This window comes from Haliotis cracherodii, unplaced genomic scaffold (genome assembly GCF_022045235.1).
Source record: "Haliotis cracherodii isolate W230 unplaced genomic scaffold, xgHalCrac1.p SCAF_2, whole genome shotgun sequence".
Taxonomy (NCBI): Eukaryota; Metazoa; Mollusca; class Gastropoda; order Lepetellida; family Haliotidae; genus Haliotis; species Haliotis cracherodii.
This window is the reverse complement of record NW_027266275.1, coordinates 25,271,535-25,279,654: the sequence shown is the minus strand read 5'-3', so window position 1 is coordinate 25,279,654 and position 8,120 is coordinate 25,271,535.

Sequence of the window (8,120 nt, the reverse complement as noted above, 5' to 3'; positions counted from 1 at the left end):
ACTGTTATGTTACTGTCCTTCAGTGATCACTTTGATACAAATCTTTCTAAAAGTAGCAGTGAAAATGTGCTGCATCATGACGAGTGGCAAAAAAACAACGAGACCAGGAAGTAAAATGTATTCGTCTTCCAAACCGTAATTCGTCCAATGTACTTCTCAACACATGGGCGTTGGCTGACATTGTGTGACGTCACACGTCCACACACATACAGGACGTTAAGTAGGCCACACTTGCTGGGAACAGGTTTCAATAAAGGTAGTTCCTGGCGCTCAACAAGCCACTCAACAAAGGGGCACCTATTCATAAGACTCGGGTAGCCACAGATGAGAGTTTCCAAATTCATAACCCTTGAATCTACGAGAATATGATTAAAGTGTTAGCTCGTCACGCCCAGGTATCGGGTTCGGGTCCCTACATGGTTACATCCTCGGGGATTCCGGGAGGGAAACCAACCGCAGTTGTCATATTGACAAGAGATGATTGATACACATAACTTATAAAAGGGAAAAAATCTTTCCATAATCATGAGAAATCTCTGCTAAGAGCAGAATCCATTGTACGATTTCAACTGTATCAGAAGCATTGCTTATGAATAAGTACCAAATAGTCAGGGTACCAGGTGTTCGCGAAAGCTGGGCGTATCCTGACCCAAAGGTGACACCTGTCCCAAACACATGCAACGACAAGTCAGTTGTTCAACTGACAAAACACGTGAACATTATATAAATACTTCACCACTTTGAACGTTTTATAATTATAAGACAGCTTTGATGGGTGATTCAAATAACTGTCAGGCCTCGATTTGGGGAATTAGCTGTTGGGAGCTAGCCTTGAAACAAGAGAGAAGAGAGCTGTGAGGTCCTTAGGGTTTATTCAAGCAAGTGTGTCATATCATTCAAGTATCCGCCGTAGAAAATGTATGTTGTTCTAGGGGATACTTCTTCAATATACAACACAACTCCGTCTGCGGGTCTCGTCCACAACCCACATGCCTCACGTGCAGTGGTCGTCCTGTGATCTTACTCTTGGCCTTATAAGACAACAGCATGAAGTTGCAGTCCCACAACTCCAAGAGTATGTATGGCCGGCCTCCCGCATCCCTCACTAGCCCCCAGTGAAACAGCTGTCCAGTGCACGCCTGACCTGTGACCTGGTCACTCCCCCACGAGGGGTTTGCTCGAGGGAGAGGGGGGAGGAAATGTGCGCTACTGCCCAGCGCACACTGCTCGCGGTACATTGTATGTTACCGCATGTGGTATACTGTATATATCTCTTGACATACTGTATACTGCATGTGATACAAGTTACATCAATTAATATATAATAGTGACGTACAATGATTATAATGATAATAATATGCTAACACAGTGTCCATCTAATAAAGGCATAATAATAAAGGCAATGTATTTAATATTGGAGTATGTACGGTAACATTATACAACAGATGCAATATTTACTAGAGTAATAATGATAATGCCAAATAGCATTTCTTAACAGCTAAATTGAGTAGTCGTAACATTTTAATAGAGTATGTACGGTAGACTGCGCAAAGCATTCAAACAAAACATTCATCAAGAGAACGAGGGCCAGGGCGGACGTACGCGCCGACTTTATCTATGATACGTAATTTACTCTTCGCGTAAATGAGCTTGCCAAGGAGCAGCCGTCATGGCCGACCAGTGGCGATAAAAACGAGAAATACTGGTCTAGCTACTTTCGAATTTTAGAATTTCCTAGTTTAAGTTTAATTTGTGAAAAATATAAAAAGTATAATGAAATATATGCACTGTAATAGTATGTGCAAGAGCAACACACAAGGTACACAAGGGATATGGAATGTCTTTGTTGGATTGTCAATTGTATTTATTAATTTACATATTGACAATTTACAGAATGGCTCTGATTAAATTCAACATGCCACACTCATGTTAACTGAATGCAAATAAATATTGAATTGCTTTGATGTATATGCTTCATTTGTTCTTTCGCATTATGCATTACATGTGACAATATGGTAATTCTAATTCAGTAGATCCACTTCCCTCGGTAAGTCATGGATGGCATCGATGATGTCTATTGAAGCGTAGGTGTATTGACATCCTCCCACGAGGTTAACGGACAACTTATTACATGTATAATGTTTTTTTCTACCGAAAAGGCTAAAAAGTCGTGCGAATGACAATTCTATAATTACACTTGTCTTATAACTCGTTACTTTGTATTTTGATAATAATAATTATAAACTGATATTTATAATGCGCTATATAACATGCTCAAATCGTTATTACCATTATTACCCCGGTCAACGGATCAATGTGCCATTAGTTTTTTCTCATCTCCCTGGGGAGTATGTTATATGGATGTGTATGTAACCTTCGTCCGGGCAAACATTTATACACGTCATGAAGACAGTTGTTTGATAAATTTCGACAAATTGCCTATTTTCCCCAGGTTTCACTTCACAATCTTTAAGGGGCGGTCGGATAGCCTAGTGGTTAAAGCGTTCGCTCGTCACGCCGAAGACCCGGGTTCGATTCCCGACATGGGTACAATGTGTGAAGCCCATTTCTGGTGTCCCCCGCCGTGATATTGCTGGAATATTGCTAAAAGCGGCGTAAAACCATACTCACTCACTTACTCACTCACTCACAATCTTTAAGCACGACCTTACCTTAAACAAAATGATAACTTTCAACCATTATTAAACTAAATATATAACCGTCGATACAATTTTCAAAGTGAGCTGATACGCTATACTCTGTGTGTACATATTTGTGGCCTAACATTGATGGAGTGGATTCTGAACGTGGCGACTTGTCCAATTTCAAGGGAAAGGTTTAAATGTTTCTGTTCATATGCCGACTCAACGTTAATCTGACAGACTTTACACCCAGCTAAGTATAGACTAGTGACGTCAGGTTACTCCGCGTTGTCCGGGAGACATATATATGTCATATGTATATTTATTATGTATCCTGACAAAGCAGCACAATATAATCCTTAATCAATTTCATTAATTACCCCAGTGAATTAACCTAGTTACATCACGTTTGACAAGATGACTTGTCCGAATACTCGAAGAAAACAATCACAAGTGTACTTTGTTAGGTATCGAACTTCATCATACGTTTTCAGTGTTCTGTGTAGTAATGTTAAGTTTACAAACTGTGTCTCCCAAGAATGTTCGAGAAAGAGGTGAGGTGATATATGGTTATTCAATTTGTTTCGTATACTTTAGTGAGTGAGTATTGTTTACGCTGCTTTCAGAAATATTCGAGCAATATCACGTCGGGGAACAGAAATGGGCTCGTGTATTTTAAAACGTTTGACACAACAGTATAAAGGATTGTACAACCGTGACACCCGGGCTGTTCATTGCGTCAGCCCAAACCTGTAGGCGACGCTCGTTGCTGGTAACCGTCACAACAGTTTTTACACAAGGCTAAAAATGTGCAGTTCGCATAAAAGTTCGCACTAAGTCGAACTCTTATCTTCCCATATCAGATAATATATATGTTATATTAGTTATTCAAACAATATTAATTCAAGCTCTTGAAGGCCACCGGCCTATAGTACAGATTTGTAACATCTTTTTATTTTAACCAGTGTTAACAAATTTGTTTCTGTTCAACAATGCGTGGTATATGAATATGGGCATGTTTTGTATTGATTAACTTATCTGATACACTTTACCAAACAGTGTAGTTTAATAATATAATACTAATACTATGTGGCTCATTAATGTAATACACATGTATATATTTCAAAGGTTAGTTACATTATATGTGCAGTCGCGCACAAAAAGTCCTCTGATCATGTAAATATGTATTATTCACGATATGACAATAAAACGTTATGTCTATACGATTAGCCACAATTACCACGGCTTAGTGGGCGTTGATAGACTGTCACAACGGTGGCAGGATCAATATATATCTGGTTACGGTACAACAGCCACTCTTCCAAGTCACTGGTATCGCAATAATAGTGAGCAGTCAAGTACATGACTTGATCAGTCAGATCAAACATTAAAACCCTGTGCTTATTCAAGAGTAATCCTTCGGGTCCAAACAAACAGGGAGCGAGAAAGCCACAGCGCCTTGTTTCTGGTCCCTTCAACAGTATCATATGCCACATTGTAAATACACCACAACTGCACAGGAACGTCTACTTAATTGGTTGGTTGGTTTGTTGTTTAACGCCGCACTCAGCAATATGCAAGCTATATGACGACGGTCTGTCAATAATCGAATCTGGACAAGACAATCTAGTGATTAATATTGGGATCGATGACATGCACCAACCAAGTCAGCGAGCCTGACCACCCGATCCCGTTAGTCGCCTCTTACGACAAGCACAGTCGCCTTTTACAGCAAGCATGGGTTACTGAAGGCCTATTCTACCGCTGGTCTTCACAGGTCGTCTATTTAATACTTGACTTGCATGACAACTGTTTAGAACTGCTGTATAACTGTTAGGATAATTTATTCAAGACATAGCTAGCCGGGAGAATGAGTTTCCTGAGTGTCCGTCAATCTAGAGTAGATCGTTCACTATTTGGCGACAAATGTCTGTGCCACTACCGAAAGTTACTTTTACGAAGGTACTGGTTTATTTCTTCTTATTACTTATTTATAGATATTTTTTTCGGAAAAAAAACTTTATTTGCCTGATACATAGTGAGTGAGTTGGGGTTAACGCCCCTTTTAACAGTATTCCAGTTATATCACAGCGTGTCAGCTTTATGTGGGAGGAAAGCCCGAAGTGATGCAGGTCTCAGACGTTTACCGCTTCGGTGAAACCCACGAGCACGGGTATGGTGCTGAAACATAGGTTTCCAGCGTGCCCAAGAGACGCCTGATACAAAAGAGGGATTTGGTATATATACCGCTGGGGACATCCATAGTATATATAAACAAGGTGATATTGTGGCCTGCTATTGGTTCGTTCATCCAGAAACTTGACTATCCAGACAGTATAGCGCTAGTTTTACTTGATGAACGTTCAGAATGGCCAGTGAATTCCTGGCTCAAAATCAACTGCAGCATCAATAGCGTGACGTCATCTTAATAGTGTAATTGCAGTTATATTCACGGGGCATTCAACGTGTTTAGTGGCATCCAGTGTAATACATGTCGTCGCTGTTTCTGTGTTTAGTTTGGGGCTAAATCGTCATTTTACTCGACAACATTTTCAAACAAGTATAATGCGCCAAGATAAATGTAGTTGAATTTGAGAATGTTGTACATTTAAGATTTACAATGACTGCAAATGATACATTCTGTAAATGATACAAAATATATAAATAGTATCTTTCAAAGAACAATATAACCAGAGCATAGGGCATCACAGTTTAGTGAGGATCAGAATGTTACGAACCCGTAATCGACAGAAATATATTTAGGTTCACGGCTGAATTGGAACTCAGGCAAGTGGGAATTCCGGTTATTTTTATAAGGCGATGGGGTGACTATAGATGCGTGTGGCGTGAGAAGTATTAGCCAATTGTAATGCTGGCTTGTGGGCAATCATGTATTCATGTACAGCAATGGGCGTTAGGGTGGAATGATGACGATGAAAGTGACAATGTGACATTTATGTCTTTTGTGTGTGATGCGGCTAACAAATGCAGGGTTGGAATGTAATGTTCGACAATCACATAAACATAACTGACACAACCTTTCCATTTTCATCAGAAATCTCTACCAAAAGGAGAGTCGTTTGTACGATTCCGACTGTATCATGTGTTTATGAATCACTATTAAATAGTGATGACACTGGGTGTTCGCGAAATAGTGAGCGGCAGCCGTCACAAACACATGCAAAAGCAAGTCAATTATTAACCTAAAAACACGGGAACATAATATGTGCTACATCAGACAACAGCCCCGGGATGATACTAATATAACCCAGCATATTATTGCAGAAACATATTATGTTATATTTGTAACATAATAACGTGAAATAATCTATCAATCCACACGTATTAACAAATAAGCAAAGATTACAGGTTTGCTTCTGATACAACCTGTTTCGTAAGTTATATTTTTCTTGAGCAAATTAAAGTCTAGATATATTTGTTCTATACCAATCTAGATTGTTAGAGCTCTTCAACAGTTTTGGTTGTAACAATGTAAATGACCATGACCTTGCTTCGACACTATAACGAAAATCTACATTCTTACTGTTGACACGTGCTTGCGATTGTATGCATCAAAAAGTTGTTTTGTCGTCCTACATTCCGTTGACTTTATCTGTTTAGGGGTTTGATTGTGACCTGCATCAATTAAGCTGACACGCCGTGATATAACTGAAAGACTGTTAAAAGCGGCGTTAAATCCAGCTCACTCACTCATTCTAACTGTAACATGCTTTTTATCAGATGATTGAATAATACTGCAATGGACGGTCACATCAAACTGACAGATCTGGGGATCTAGAATATCTTGACCAATGTGTTTTGTATAATTTAGGGTTTAGTAAACTTGAAAAACGCCTTATAGGTTATGACGTAACAGCTACCCTTCCACTCTGTTACATCAGGATCGTAGACTCTTTGTATACAGGGGCGGCCGGGTAGCCTAGTGGTTAAAGCGTTCGCTCGTCACGCCGAAGACCCGGGTTCGATTCCTGACATAGGTACAATGTGTGAAACCCATTTTTTCTTGTGTCCCCCGCCGTGATATTGCTGGAATATTGCTGAAAGCGGCGTAAAATCATACTCACTCACTCTTTGTATACATATAGATGCTGTTCTGTCTCTTGACAAGGTTGACACCATACAGTAGTATTAACATCAATCCAATAGCTATCCAGTTCGTGTACTGTGAATCCTCAAGATTCCGGAAACCCGGTCAATGGTATTCATTTGGTTGTTTATTCATTTTGGTCATGTGTACATATCATATATAGGTCGAGGGACAGAGCATTATCCAAACCACGAAATAAGAAATCACCTCACATTCTTTTGGCCAATGAGCTCTGACTATGGCAGTTTGGGGTTTCACCTTAAATGTTATTTTCAGATCTGACGTAATCGTTGTCTTTCTTCCATTTTTTAATAACAGAAATGTCACACACATTTGTAATATCTAGTTATACACATTGCTTTAATCAAGCACGGATGACATGATCAATAAAAGATCAAGATACATGTTAAGAAATTATCCACATTGAAATCGTGTTACCAACAGTACAAAAAGGCTCTTCAGTCAAACACTTATTGTAATCTGTATGCTAATAATGTGCGATGCGCTAAGAAATCGTAACTCCATGATACACTTGTCAGTATATATGACAGTGTTATACCGTGGCTTTGTACCGCGTCTTGAGATAACGTTTGCTTATCTCATTTTAAATGTATGCTTCAGTGTAGACCTTCTGTAAAAAACACGGGCACTATACAATGTTTGCTCAATTAAGTGTTTTGCAAAATACGTTTCATCCGATTAATTAAGATGTTTCGATGCTGCCTCGTGTAGAAAGATAAGAAAACCCATTCAATTAGAACGTATTTAGGCCATGTGGTACTTTAGGTCCACCAACTTTTAAGGATGACCTGATAACCATGATCTTCAATCATAGTTGGCCGAGTGTGATTCATCCGTGATCAAATCTCATAATGGAATGCATGGACTCTTTTCAATCATTTAACAAAAAAGGATAAGAATAGTTAATTGATATCGTACAATACATTCCGCCATTTGTCCAAATCCGAGGGGCAATGCTTCCTAGTGCACCCATTTCATTTCAAGTCCACACCATTTTATGTCCAAATAAATAATTCGTGTTCAACTCGAAACGCCGACATCTCTATTTGTGAGATTCAGGACATAACTCTGGATCACAGCCAAATGGACGAGCGTCGGTTCGGAAATTCCACTTTCCAAATGTTAAGAAGGGGAGACTCTTGATAACCTTCGACTGTTCATGGTGTGAGATGAAATAGCCAATTGTTGCAGCTGACAGTGATTGAGTCATTATGTGAAAGAGATATACCCACATACTGTTTGATGTACAAGCATGCACCAATCGTATTGTTTTAGGAAGTAGGTCAGACAGGGGAAGGGGTTGGGTTGGTGTGCCGTGAGGGCAGAGATGGGGAGGGGGGTTGATTTGG